Below are 15,775 nucleotides of genomic sequence, written 5' to 3'. Positions count from 1 at the left end.
TGGACACAAGGAAGAATTTCTTTACTGTCTGAGCCCCCAAGGTCTGGAACAGCCTGCCATCGGAGGTGGTTCAAGCACCTACATTGAACACCTTGAAGAGTAAATTGGATGCTTATCTTGCTGGTATCCTATGACCCCCAGCTGACTTCCTGCCCTTTGGGTGGAGGGCTGGACCTGATGATCTTCCAAGGCCCCTTCCAGCCCTAATGTCTATGAAATCTATGAAGTCTATGAAAATATGATGCCTGTACATGGTCTTAGTCTAACTAAAATCTTTGAGCCTAAAACAGGATATTTGGGCAAAACAGTTTTCTGGGTGCTTTAAATTCTGGAGAAATTCAGATTCAAATACAAGCTTTATTGTTTGGCCCATCATCTCTAAGTGTGAGTCATTAATGATTGACAAAAAACAAGGTCAATATTTTGACATAGAATATCAGTTTGGAGATCTATCAAACAATATGCTTCTGTATGGGAGAAGGCAGCTGTCCTCCTTAAAACCTCATCTTCCTTGACCAGGGGCCTTGTGCTCAGGTAGCACCTAGGCTGTCAGTGACCACTGTTCACTATCCTGTCTTTTTCTGCACGCAAATATATAGGCCAGTGATAGACATAGAGGCAAAGTCCCTTCTGATCATATAAGCCTCCTTCAGAGACATTGGGTATTGGCTACAGCCAAGGTTGGGAGCTTTGGGTTGGGTGTGCTAATGTTCCTGATGAGACCAAAACCAGAGGTTCCTGTCTGGAGGGTCTTGCCTCTCTGCTCAGAATCAGTCTGATCTCTGTATCTGGGGTCAGGAAAGTATTTTACCCCATACACAGATTGGTATGGACTGTGGAGGGTTTTGCCTTCCTCAGTAGTAGGGGTCATGACTCTCTATCCATGATCACTTGTGTATATCCTGAATATATTTCATAGAAGCATTAGCTTCCCTGGTCCACCTGCTTTACCTGTGGCAGGTTAGGGTGTTAGGTCTGCATTATGTCAAGGCTGATGGTCTTATTTAAGGATGGTCCTGCTTTGATTAGGGGGTTGGAGTAGATGATCTCCTGATTTTCTATGAGTCTGTGATTCTATGTAATTTAAACTATGTAGAGTTTAGATTATGGATTATATAGGATAGCTTGGATAGGGATGATCCTGCCTCAGGCATGGTATTGGACCTCTGAAGGCTCCTTCCAGCCCTACTTCTCCATGATTCTGTGATAACCTCCAGGGAGAAAACCTTTCAGACTGATGAAACCTTGTGCACATGAGACACCTGAATACACGTTGTTCCCTGACTGGTCTGTATTTGTTTCAGAATGCTAAATACTTGGGCCTTTCATCTCTCCCAGTCACAACAGCTCTCTATAAATATTAATCCTTGCTTATCTTTTATAGCACTTAATGATTATGAGATGCCAGCTCTAATTTGTAAAGCACATGCACATTTGCATATTGTATAAAAATAATCTTGGGTCATAAAGAAAGAAAATAATTATAGCTATACCACATGATCTGCTGAAGCTCTCACAAAACAATCACTTCATCCTGGAAAATAAACTTATTTGTATTTTTCTTTACTTCTCTTTATAAGTGAGGTTCATTTAACTTGTTATCTCTCTATGATAAGGTAAAAAATCTGTTTCTACCCTGAGCCTCTACCAGTCATAAGAATGCCTTTCCCATGTTTTCCCCTTATTCTCACTAGCCTCAAAAGCCAAGGCAATTTCTTTCCAGCACTGAGGAACCACAACTAGATGTGGGGATGGCCACCTACACTCTGTTAGTCTAGTCCTTGCTCACTGTACTTCAAAGGGCTGTCTTGGTATACTTAAGAGAAGACAGACAACCCTGGCTAGGGGAGAAGGAGCAGAGTGGATTGAATGTAAGATGATACTTTAGTCCCTTTCTTCTCATAACTGTACTAGGTATAATTTGGGGGGAAGTTTGCTGGTAAAAAGCTTGGGATTTCTTGACTACCTGCTATTTTGTCTCATGCCTGCTCCCTTCCTCTCCTCTGTTACATAGCTGAGATGAGTGGGAGGCTGCTAGTATGCGTGGGAGGGCTCTTCATTACAGCAGGATTTCTTGCTGCTTCGTGAGTGAATGGTAAAACAGTAAAAGAAAAAGCTCCTACACATATCAGTGGGAGTTTCAATAGAGTTACCAATGTGAGAAAATAATGATCTGGACACCTACAGACTAGGTGACACTCAGATCCACCCTCTGTGGAGGGCTTCTGCACTTGGACATTTCTTGAACCAGGGGAAAAGAATAATATCTTCAATGCATTGGTATTGCCATTTTCTTAACCTCCCCACACCCCAGTGTTCTTCATACATCCAATGACAGTGTGGAATGAAGGATAAGAAAGGCAGGACGAGATCCTGGGAAAAAAAGGCTGGAAGGATCTCACAAGGTATTCTAGTTCAGCCCCCTGCTCAAGGCAGGATCCTCCCTGACTAAACCATCCCAGCTAAGTGTCTGTCCAACCTTCTCCTGAAAATTTCCAAGTATCCTATTCCGATGTCTGACCACCCTCATAATCAGAAAATTCCTCCTAAGTGTAGAGCTATGTCAGGCTAATACCCCTTCAGCATCATAGGAAAATCACAAAAATGGTTGAGGAATGGCCACCTCGCTTCCATGTTGTAATTTCTTTGGGGAAATTACAACACATGAAAGTCCTCAAAACATGATTGCAAAGCAGGGACTGTGGGGATGCTGGAGATAAGCAAAAGGGAATACAGGTCTCCTCAGTTCCCAAGGACTGGTGGTATCTATGAGCTAGATGTGTGGCCTGTTCCACGGAGAGGGGAAAACTCTTTCTTCACAGTAGCAGTAGAACAATGCAGGGGAAATTTTACAAAACCCCTAAGCTCTCGCCTATGTATTTTTCAGAAGGAAACAATCAGACCCCAGAAGCCTGTAAGCTAACTAGATGCCAATATTATGCTTACTAGCTACACTTTATAAGGTTTTTTTTAACAGTATATGAAGCAAAAGGCATATCCCCCCTTCCTTTTATGTGCATGTCTCTCATTGACATTAATGGAACTTACAAATGCACATCAAAAAAGGAGTAGCTGCCTTAGCATCTATGATGCTATTAGGATGCAAGATGATGGTGGAAAAATGTCAATGCAAGTCTTTGGAGACCTCATCCAGTTGCCATTATGATGTAGTATAACCGCCATCATTGCCCAAATGATGAATCCTGGGAGACCTTACTAGGACTAATCTAGTGAAATAGAATATAATTTGTTCCTCTTTTGCACCTTGCATTATACTAAGTATCACAAAGAAATTATTTCATTTCATGCATTGCATTTTAGCAGTGATGCATGCATGTTCTAGTGCCTGTTGCTCCTTAGTGGCTCTTGCTGTTATTGAAAGTGTCATCTGCATATATAGCATGAGAAATGTTCCCAGGGAAAATCTTGATGACACTTACCAAGTGTTGTTGAAAACAACAATAGACTGTATTGAAGTTGTGGCCAGGATATTTCCTGTGTTACTTTTGAAAACTACTGTAAGACTTAAGCTTTCATTTATGGAAAAAAAAAAAACATATGTAGAGACAGAAGAAACTTAGGTTTATAATTCTGTGTGAAGGATAATACCTCTATTACAGCAGCATTCCTCCAATATTAGCTTTTAGATTTGTTTTTAGATTTTAGCCAAGGCACATGAGGGAACCTGAACTAAATCTTCTGGCTGGGTTAAGGTACTACCAACAGGGATTGGTAACTGCTCATCACCTTAAGGGCTAATTATGTAGCCTCCTCATCTCCCCTTTTAGCCATGCCCGAGACATGTAGATGCCATCAATTGAGCCCCATTGTCCAATCCAGTCAGTCTTTTATCCATGGACCTTTCCCCAGTGTCATCTCCAGTGAATTCGGGCCTCTAAGCCTGGAGCAGTCTTCACCACTGTTGGGGCCACTGGCCCCAGTGCCTTTAACTGTCCTGGCCCCTTGTGGGCTCAGGCCTCCATCCCTCAAACAATCTCAACTCCTCCTGGGCTTTAGCCGGCATTCTCTGCCCATCCTGGGCTCAGGCCTCTGTCTCTTTAACAGTACTTCCAACACGTTCCCAGCCTCTGTCCTTTGCCCCTCCTGGGCTACTGGATACTTCTTCTATTTTATGCCACCACTGAGAACAGTCTAGCTCCATCCTCTTTCTAACGACCCTTCATGTAGCTGAAGCCTGCTATTAAATCCTCTCTCAGTCTTCTCTTCTTCAGACTAAACAAGCCAAGTTCCCTCAGCTTCTCTTCAGAAGTCAGATGCCCCTAACAATTTTAGTTGCCCTCCACTGGACTCTCTCCTATTTGTCCACACCCATTCATAGTCAGGGGTATCAAACTGGACACAATACTCCAGATGTGCCCTCACCAGTGCCAAATAGAGGGCAAGAATCACTTCCGTTAATCTGCTGGCAATGCTCCTACTAATGCAGCCAGACTGTTGGCCTTCTTTGCAACAAGGGTATGCTGTTGGTTCATATTTAACTTACTGTCCATTGTAACCCCCAGGTCCTTTTCTGCAGAACTGCTGCCCAGCCAGTCTATACCCAGTCTGTACTGGTGCATAGGATTGTTCTGTCCTAAATGCAAGACTCTGCACTTGTCCTTACTGAATCTCATGAGATTTCTTTTGGTCCAATCCTCTAATTTGTCTGGGTCTCTCTGAATCCTAGCCCTACCCTCCAGTGTATCTACAACTCCTCACAGCTTAGTGTAATCTGCAAACGTGTTGTCTGTGCACTCTATCCCAGCTTCCAGATCATTGATGAAAATATTAGAGTAACACTATGTGGATTTTCGGGGAGCATTAAATCTGCAGCTGAATACAGAATGGCAGAATACAAGGCAGAATGATAGCTAAGCCAGCCATTTGCTTATGCTAAATAAACATCTTAACTGTGTCAACTATTTTCTGAGGAAAAAGCAGCAAGTCAATCTATGAGTCTGTGTGCTGTGAATAAGGTGATGTTTTAGGAATGTGGAAAATGGTACAACTTGAAACGGAAAAACAGACTGGAATGTGAAAAACAACATGTAATTGCTAACAGAATCTGAGATGAACATATGCAAAAAGGTGAATGATGATTGGTAAAGAAGTCTCCACAAGCTTCCAGCTTTTTGTCAAAGTCCGCCCATTGACCGAAGAGCAGGAGTCAAGGTCTTACACATGCACTTACAGCAAAAAGACATGTAAATGAATGAAATGCATAGGCAATTCCATGCTAATGAAGCAAACAGTAAACAGAGGTGGAGCTTGAGCTGGGAGGAGAAATGGGTGGAACAAAAGGAGGGACAGAGGTGGAATAAATGTTAATGTGTATAAACCAAAGTGCATAAATGTGGGAAAAAAACTATTGTTCACTGTGGCTCCCTAGTTTGTTGTTTTTTGGGAACTAGTCTGAAGCTGTCTCCATTCTGAATAAAGCTGTTGCGAGCAATGTGTGCTGGTGTTTGCTCCCTGCTTGTTTTGGCTAATGAGTAACAGAATCCATGGGCAATTGGACCATTGTCTCCCTAGTCGTCAGGGTCTAACAGAAAATATGAACAAAACTGGCCCCAGGACAGACACAGGGACACGTCACTTGATACCAGCTGCCAACTAGACATTGAGTCATTGATAACTACTTTTAAATCCCGTGATTTTCTATCTACCTTACAGTCTGTTCATCCAACCTGTACTTCCTTAGCTTGTTTGCAAGAATACTGTGGGAGACTTTATCAAAAAACCCACTGAAGTCAAGGTATATAACATCCACTGACCCTCCCACATCCGCTGAGCCAGCCATTTGATCATAGAAGACAATAAGCTTGGTGTGGCATGACTTGCCCTTGTTGAATCCATGATGATTGATCCTAATCACCTTCTCTTCATCCAAGTGCTTAGAGATGGATTCCTGCATTCCTTGAGGACCTGCTCCATGATTTTTCCAGGAACTGAGGTAAGGCTGACTGTTCTGTAGTTCCCTGGATCCTCCTTCTTCCCTTTCTTAAAGATGGGCACTATATTTGCCCTTTTCCAATTGTCTTGGGCCTCTCTTGATTACCACGCGTTTTCAAAGATAGTTTTATAGTTTCATAGTTGGTAGGGTCAAAAGGGACCTAAGTAGATCATCAAGTCTGACACTCTGCCATGGGCAGGAAAAGATTCTGGGGTCAAATGACACTGGCTAGGTGATTATCTAGCCTCCTTTTGAAGACCCTTAGGGTAGGAGTAAGCACCACTTCCCTTGGAAGTTGGTTCCACATTGTAGCCACCCTGACTGTGAAGTAGCGCCTCCTAATATCTAGCCTGACTCTACTCTAAGTCAACTTATAGTCATTATTCCTTGTTACTCCCGGTAGGGCTCAGGGGAACAGGGACTCTCCCGTAGCTTGCTGGTTCCCCTTGGCCAGTTTGTAGATGGCCACCAGATCCCCTCTCAGCCTTCTCTTCTGGAGGCCCATAGCCTCTGCTCGTAGGGCCTGCCTTGCTGCCCCCGATCATGCAAGTGGTCCTCCTCTGAACCCTCTTGATGCTGGCCACATCCCTCCTGAAGTGTGGCACCCAGAACTGGACAAAGTACTCCAACTGCGGCCTGACCAGTGTCACATAGAGGGGAAGGATCACCTTCTTGGACCTGCTCGTGATGCATCTGTGGATGCATGACTAGGTGCAGTTAGCCTTCCTGACCGCATCCCCACATTGGCGGCCCATGTTCATCTTGGAGTCAATAATGACTCAAAGATCCTTTTGTGCCTCTGTGCTGATGAAAAGGGAGTTCCCCAGCCTGTAGCTATGCTGCTGCTTCTTCCTCCCTAGGTGCAATACCTTGCACTTGTTAGTATTGAAACCCATCCTGTTCTTATCCGTCCACCTGTAACTTGTCCAGATCTAGTTGCAGCCTGTCCCTCCCTTCCAGCATGCCCACTTGTTCCCACAAGTTAGTGTCATCTGCAAATTTGAACAAGGTACTTTTCACCCCCTCGTCCAAGTCACTGATGATGTGGAACAGTGTGGGCTTGAGGACCAAGCCCTGGGGGACCTCATTGCCCACATCCCTCCAGGTTGAAGATGGCCCGTCCACCACCACTCCCTGGGTGTGGCCCTCAGCCAATTTGCGACCCATCTGAATGTGTAGCCATTGATGCCACAGTCATCTAATTTCTTAATGAGAATGGGGTGAGTGACAGTGTCAAAGGCCTTCCGAAAGTCCAGAAGGACTACATCCATTAGGACACCTGTATCCAAGGATTTTGTGACCTGGTAGTAGAAGGCCACCAGGTTTGTCTGACAGGACCTGCCTTGAATGAACCCATGTTGGTTGCCCCTAAGCATGATCTCCCCTACTGGTCCCTTGCAGATGTGCTCCTGCATAATTTTCTCAAAGAGCTTCCCCAGGACTGAGGTAAGACTATCAGGCCTGTAGTTTCCTGGATCCTCCTTCCTCCCTTTTTTGAAAATGGGGACCACATTGGCCCTTTTCCAGTCCCCCTGCACCTCACCAGAACACCATGAGTGCTCATAAAACTGTCCCTGGGGTCCTGCAATTACCTCTGCTAGTTCCCTCAGCATTCTGGGGTGGAGATCATCAGGATCTGCTGATTTGAACACATCTAGTCCCATCAGAAGTTCTCTCACTAGGTCCTCACTGATCCTGGGCCTGGCAGCACCTCCCCTGGGTCTGTCGAGGATCCTGGTGGTGGGAAATGATGGCCAGTGGCTCTGTAATCACATCAGCCAACTCCCTCAGCTCCCTTGCGTGAATCCCACATGGTTTCCATGGACTTGTACATTTCTAAATAGTCACTAACCTGTTCTTTTGCCATCGTTGGATGCTCATCTTCTCCCCAAACTGTGGTGCCAGGTGCAGTAGTCCAGGAGGTGATCTTGCTTGGGAAAACTGAGTTGAAAAAGCTTTCGAGTGCTTCAGTCTTTCTGCATCCTCTGTCACTAGTTGGGTCTATTTAGGGTCTATGACCTTCCCTTGTCCTCCTCTTGTTGCTGAACAAGTCTCTTTTAGGTCATGTGATACCTTCAGTCCCTTTTAGGTCATGTAATACCCTTGATTACCTTTTGCCTCACCAGTAGCCTGCTTCTCCTACAGTCTATCTTCCCTTAAAGTAGCAGGAACCCCAAGCTCCTTGTTACATGGCCAAAGCCAGAAAAAGAACTTGAACATGTAATGACCTATAATCCTATTAATAATCTCATATTTAAAACTAAAAAGGTACTTGTATTCTTTAATGAAGTAGGACACAGAATGGCAAAATCTTTTATTTTGATTGTGTAAAGAGCTATATAAATTTACATGACTATGTCACTTTAATATAATAAAATAAATTATTCTATACCAAATATGCTAATACTATCAAAGAAATCTGAAGGTTAAGAAAAAAAACCTTAACATTAGAAGGCATGTGTATATAATAAAAAAATCCTAATATATACTAATTTATATTAATATAATTAATATATAGTTATAGTGTATATTAGTGAAATTTTGAATATAAAATCCATGCAAATATGGTCATTAATGCATTTCTTGATATACTTTGAATCTGCTTGTCCCTTTAAATTGTCACTGTATTGCCTTTTTCCCTGTCATCTGTTTTACCTGCTTATTATTTTGTTCTAACTCTATGATCCTTCCCACTCCCAACCTCCACAACCCCTTGATGTCATTTTTCTAATTCTCTATTCTAATTTAGTGTCAGGATCCTTCATTAATGGCATCCTGCATAGTAGAATCTTTAGCATGGTAGAAAATAACTAATGCTCTACTTGCTATTTTCTACATTTAATTAGTTTTATAAGTGAGTTTGTTCCTTCCTTTTGTTTCATGGTAAGATTTTTAATTGATCTCACTACAAACACCCATTTAGCAAAGAGATCTATTTTTTTTAATTCAGTAAAGTTGTTTTACATGATGGATTCTCATACCTGACCATTTCACTGGTGTTAATGGGAAATTAGCGGTAATGTGATTATTTACAGAAATAATTTTGTTTACATGCATTAGTTATTATTGATAATTGTGACCTTGAAATACAAGAGCTATATTATTTGGGTATCATGTATTCTTCTAGTATCAAGCTTATTATTTATCTACTAAATGTAAATATGGAGAGAGCTAATGCATTCTTCAGTTCCTTCTCACAAAAGAATCATAAAAAATTTTATATGTATGAAATTCTAAAAAGAGTAACCTATACTGTCTTTAAAAAACAGAAATTTATCAGTTGTGCTAGTGATATTTTCGGTTTGGCTTTTCTAACAAAAAGTTGCTGAAAAAAGTAATGTATATACAGGTTTTATTGTACAATAACTGAGATCTACTGATGTTCTCATAACATTTCCACAATGGTTTTACGCCCATACATCTCTGTTGACTTTTAGACAAAAAAAGTCAGATGTGAGAAATAGACACATTATTTTTAGGGGGGGCTTTCTCCTTGTATACTATTGCTGAATGCATCTAAGGACATGTTGGCCCACCTCGTTTTAGTTCCTGACAATTAAATGAACAGACATACAGCCAGAAACATACATTATTGGCAATACAAAAAAAACCAACAACCCAACAATTTCTCCACAAATCAGCCATTTATTGTAATATTACTTCATTTTGTGATACTACAAACAAGTGTGCTTTAAACCGGGTAGAAAAAGAAATTATTTGTTTGGCATCTCTCCTTTATATAAATTATCTTTATATTACTTGTATTTAGACTGGCCCTGATCAGGCTATAAAAGCAAAGAACATAATTGCATTGCATGCTTTTATTTGAATTCTAATATGTAGCTATGTCAATTTTTTTGTCATTTTTTAAAATCTTTCCAGTTACTGTTTCTGCTATATTACCATTAAGTCATTTGAACATGCCTAAGAGATAAATATGTTAATGGACTGGAATGTTACCTATTAACATGGAAGTGTAATGCATATCACTTCTGTGTTGTTTGTTTTTAAACTATTTCCCTGCTTATGCTTCACTTTTCTGTACAGATGCAATCCAATGCTTTCTAGGTTTTCTGTCTGTTGTTTGGGGGTGGGGTGGGAGGGAATGAGGGAGAAGGGGGAATTGTTTCTTCATTTGTTTTAAAATTGCAAATACATTTCATCAGGGAAGCTTTAAGATATCTTATAGCAAAAAGACAAATTGCAAAATCATTGATTCCTCCTTTACGGGAACAGCTTCAGTGCTAGGGCTTGAAGTTGCAGATGTTGTATAACAGTAGGGAACCAACCTTGTTGTCAGGCATGCCACATATTAGTCCAGCACTCTCTCCAAATGTCATTCTGATCCCTTTCCCCTGCGCAAACCATTGTTCTGCCTTTTGCTTCCTGCTGCATGCCCCCTGCTTGCTCTGATGCTTTGCTTTTTGCTTTCTGCCCTGTCTGCTGCTGTCCCATCACCAGTCTGGCACATGCCTCACACAGAGGCTATCTGTGCCACTTGTACCACATGTTGCTCTGGGCTGGAGCAGGGGTAGTGGGAGCTGGGTCATAGGCATGTGTTCTGTTCCCCTTCCTGGGCTGGGCCAGTCATGATCTGTCATGTTGGGAGTGGATCACAGCACTTCCCCAGCCCCATGCTGTCACCACCCCATGACCCTGTACCTGCTCCCTCATCTGCTCCTGGACACCACTCCCCACCCATCAACAGCCCCATCCAATCCACCCAGCCAAGCATGTCCTGTCTGCAAGGATCCATGGAGACTCTACCTACTCTGCCTGGTGCCCCAAGAGGTAGGTGATGGGCAGATAGGTCCGAGTACCAAGGCAGCAGGGCAGGGTTCAGCAGTGGCAGTGACATTCACAGCACTAGCCAGAAGAAGCCACTGCCACCAGGGTTTCTGGGAAGCAGAGTCTGGCCACACTTACCATGGCCCAGAGCTGGGCTGGGCTGGGCTGGGCCAAGAGACCCACCACAGTCTGGAAAAAATCCCTTGGTGGCCCAGATCCAGCCCATGGGCTGTATTTTGCCCACCCCTGCCTTAAAGTTTAACATGGCCTGTTACCTTCAAAATACATGTTCACTTGGAGAATTTCAATTACTTTGCCCAATTACAAATTCAAGTCTTCATTATATTATCTTTTTAAATGTACCTTTTTCACAATTCACAATTATAATTCTTTTTATCCTCTTTTAAATTCATTTTTTTCTAGAGATTTGTTGTACAAAAAAGCGTTACAACAGGCATTTAATATTAAGTTATTCAATAGTTTGCTCTATCTACTAGAGTTCAGGATTAGATGTAACATCCAATAATATCCTACTTTTAGGCCCTTTGTGAAGCTCTTTTGCGAGGATTATGGCCTGTTAACTTGGTAATGCTGATCCTAGACAGTTTTCAGTCATATATAAACATGCAAGTCATTCTGTTTTTCACATAAAAATATTCTATATTTCATATACCCCAGTCACAAATAATCAGCTTTTTCTTCCCTTCTGAAATATTTATTGGGAAAAGAAGTGAAGGTTACAGATAAATTAAAGGACAAGGGGCAAGCTGCCATAAAGACAAGGGATACTATAGGCCAGTAACATTAGTACAATGTAATTGATGAGTAACTCAGTAATAGATGAAGAGAAAAGGAGAATCATATTTCTAAATGATGCTTCAGCACTCTGAGCAGTTACCAATAGGGACCTAAGAAAGTTTGGGTGCATCTACACAAGACGTTTATTGTGCAGTTGCCTAATGAAATACAAGTCCTACCCTGCTGCAGAGATTTTTGGTGTGCAGCAGTGCCCCACGCTGAAGCACCCTCATGCCCGAGCTAGCCCCTCCGCAGCACATTGAGCCAGGGCGGAACAGCTGATCCCTTGGGCCCCATGATAGCAGGGGTTGCTGCGACCCTGCTCAATGTGCTGCCCTCTGGGGGGACATGCAGATGTGTGCCTGGGAGTTCCCCGAGAGCAATAAGCTGCAGAGCAATAAGCTCTACATCTTACTGTTGCCCGCTAATGGCATGTATACACATGCCCTTTATTGAGGAACCTAAGTTCATCTACGTAACAGATGATTAATAAGACTTTAAGCAGGTACAATACTGGTGAACTAAAGGAGCAAAATCCAACTTCTCTCCCACTGGGGCTGTGGGAATAGTCTGGGTAGTACCACCTAAAGCTATAAGCTGACATCGTATCCACAGACCCTATGCACAGCTGTCATGGTGTCAGAGACACAAACCAATGTGTAAGATTTGAATAATAGGTGAGCCATGTACATCCCCCTAGGCAGGACGGGGTCGCCTTCTAGTTTCACCTGGAATTGCCTATTGTTAGACTGGGAGAGCTATATAGTCTCTGCATGGATGAAGAATATCAGCCTATGGGGATACATAAGCCTGCTCACAGGCTGAGAGTAAAGTATAGCACTTCTGAAGGGAGACTTTTGTGTTAGTGACAGCAAAGACTTAGAGGCCTTAGAGGCATTAATAGGATTTGATTTTGAAACCACATAAACTAATAAAGGAAATCGTTCAGCAGACCATGTGCAGGTCCTTTGTGACACAATGAATTTCACACTTACAGTAGATAACAACCACACCTGATGCACATCACATTCCCAAACCTTTAATTTTACCATAGCAATTATTACCCAGAGGTTTTCGAATATGTTACAGGAACAGTACACATTGGAGTTTACATTAGAATACCTAAAGGCATATTTTCCTTTAGATGATATCTGTAATTAGTGTATAACAAAGCTAATGTAAATTCTGGGCTTATTTGGAGCCAAATCCTCCTCCCATTTACTTCAATAGGAGCAGAAACAGGAAAAGGCCATTCAGAAAAAAATTATCACTAAAATGCAGTGAATTAAAAGTTGAACCAAGTATCATCTATGACTCTAAGACATAGATAATACAAGTATTGTTTTATCAACACATTTTTATTCTGAATTATTCTCTTTATTCTATACCGTCTATGTACTTTTTATCATTACCTAGGCTGCCACAAAGTGCATGCCACAACATTTGGACATGTTTATGCCCTGAAGTATACATTGGGATGGAGAAGTAACTTCTGAAGAATGTGAAAATTATACTTAAAAATCCAAATAAGAAGTTGCAAAATATTTTTTCTTATGATCAAGTAAACATATCTAAGAAGGGAGTAAGTGCCACTGCTAGATCACAGATGCCTGTCTATTACTGTAACACTTAGACTAAGCATGAGAGATCAAAATGTTGAAGTGTCATCTAACAAGACAACATTCAGACCACGTGAGTATTGAGAAGAATGAATCTGAAAAATCTAAATGTATATATTACACTCAGTTATATATTCTTTCTTTGCTTTGACAATGTTGATCGATAACACAGGCTCAGTCCATGGTGTGAGCCAGGAAAACTTGCACCCACTCAGCACATAGTCAAAACTTATGAATTAGACAGAATACACAGTGCACACACTTCAGCATCCCTAAGTGTGCATCTAGCACAGTTTTTAGGCTCTCTAGCTATGGAGAGGCATGGGCATTAGCTCAGGTCCACACATATATGCACCTGAGTGAATAACTGCTCAATTTGTGGGCTCAGGCTTGTGTAAGTCCCAGAGACAAAGGTAACAAGTTTTGCACCCAAAGCAGTGCCCTGAGGTGGTGAAGGGGGGGAGAAGGGAGAAGCGTAAAGACTCCTGCAGGTGGGGCTGCCATTTTGGTGCCTGGAGTTTGTGCTGCAGTTGCCCACCCAAAGTGAAGCTACTGGTAAGTGCAGAGCAGGCATGAATGGGTAGTACTCATCTCGCAATATTTTTCCTTGGCTCACTTAAGAAAACTGGTGTAGAATTGAATTTGGACTATATTATCCTAATTTGATAATGACCTTAATTTAAGCATAAGAAATATTAAAGAAGTCAATATCAACCATTTATCAATACCAACTCCACTAAATGAGATGCGGTGCTTTCCCCTGCTTTCAATGAGATTCATAAGAGATTTGCTTATGATAGAAACATCTACTGGCACTTTCACCTTTCTGTATAAGACCTGTTTGCTGTATTTTGTAAACTCTCCCGCACTTTAGCTATTTGGAGCGAAAATTTCTATGCCATGGTTTGCCTGTGGAAATTTTTGGAAAGCATCAGTCCTTGTTGGACCTGGTGCTGGCCACAGGAGATGACTTGGTGAGGGGGCTGCAGGTGCTTGACCACCTGGGCAACAGTCATCATTGCCTGCTGGAATTCATCATCCAGCGCAAGGTGGCAAAGGTCTGCACCAAGGTAGCATCCATGGATTTCAGGAGGGCAGACTTCAATGAGCTAAGGAAAATAGTTGGGGAGGCACTGAGGTCCCAGAGGGGAGGGGAGCCAGGTGTCCAAGGAGAGTGGTCACTCCTTAAGGAGACGATCCTCCAAGCGCAAAGGGAGATAATCCCAACACAGAACAAAGGGAGCAGGAGGGCACACAAGCCTCCATGGCTCACCATAAGTATCTGGGAATGTCTCCTAGTGAAAGGGAGGCGTACACCCAATGGAAAGGAGGGGCCATCACCAGGGATGACTATACTGCAGTTGCTTGGGGATGCAGGGGGACAGTGAGGAAGGCCAAGGCAGAGATGGAACTGGGACTAGTTTCCTGGATTAAGGACAATAAGAAGTCCTTTTTTAAATAAATAGGGGGTAAAAAGAAGGTTCCGGGTAATGTGGGGCCCCTGCAGGACACGCTAGGAAATTTGGTTGTCACACCAGACGACAAAGCCAATATATTTAATGATTTCTTTGCCTCCATTTTCCTAAGCAGGGACCAGAACAGTCATCCCCCACTGGGCCCCCCTCAGGCCCCAAGGGAGGCACACCTAGGCCAAGGGTTAGTGAGGAACTAATTAGGGAACTTCTGGAGGGACTGATGTATTCAAGTCAGCCGGTCCAGATGATCTCCACCCTAGAGTACTAAAGGAATTGGCTGAGGTCATTGCAGGACCCCTGGCACGGCTTTATGAGCACTTGTGGTGCTCTGGTGTGGTGCCAGAGGACTGGAAAAGGGCCAACATGGTTCCCATCTTCAAAAAGGGGAAGAAGGAGTACCCAGAAAACTATAGGCGAGTTAGTCTTACCTCGATCCTGGGCAAGCTTTTTGAGAAAATTATTCTGGCGCATATCCATGAGGAACCAGCAGGGGAGATCATGCTTAGGGGCAACCAACACGGGTTCATTAGTGGCAGGTCCTGTCAGACCAACCTGGTGGCCTTCTATGATCAGTTCCCCAAATCATTAGATGCAGGGGTAGCAGTGGACATAGTCTTCCTGGACTTTCGGAAGGCCTTCAACATGGTCTCTCACCCTGTTCTCATTAATAAACTGGGGGACTGTGGTGTCGACACCCACACAGTCAATTGGGTCACCAACTGGCTGGAAGGCCGTACCCAGAGAGTGGTAGTGGATGGGTCATTTTCGACCTGGAGGGATGTGGGCAGTGGGGTTCTGCAGGGCTTGGTCCAGCACTGTTCAACATCTTCATCAGTGACTTGGACAAGGGGGTAAAAAGCACCCATTCAAGTGTGCTGATGACACTAAGATGAGGAGGGCACACTAGAAGGGAGGAATAGATTGCAATCGGACCTAGACAGGTTACAGGGGTGGGCTGATGAGAATAGGATGGAGAACACTGACAACTGCAAAGTGATGCACCTGGGGAGGAAGAACCAGCACCATACCTACAGGTTGGGGAACTCCATTCTGTACAGAGGTGGAAAAGGATCTTGGAGTCATCATTGATGCCAAGATGACCATGGGCCGGCAGTGTGGGGATGCAGTCAGGAAGGCCAACC

The sequence above is a fragment of the Crocodylus porosus genome, unplaced genomic scaffold (assembly GCF_001723895.1).
Source record: "Crocodylus porosus isolate Cpor-Errol unplaced genomic scaffold, CroPor_comp1, whole genome shotgun sequence".
Taxonomy (NCBI): domain Eukaryota; kingdom Metazoa; phylum Chordata; order Crocodylia; family Crocodylidae; genus Crocodylus; species Crocodylus porosus.
Note: the sequence above shows the minus strand (reverse complement) of the source record.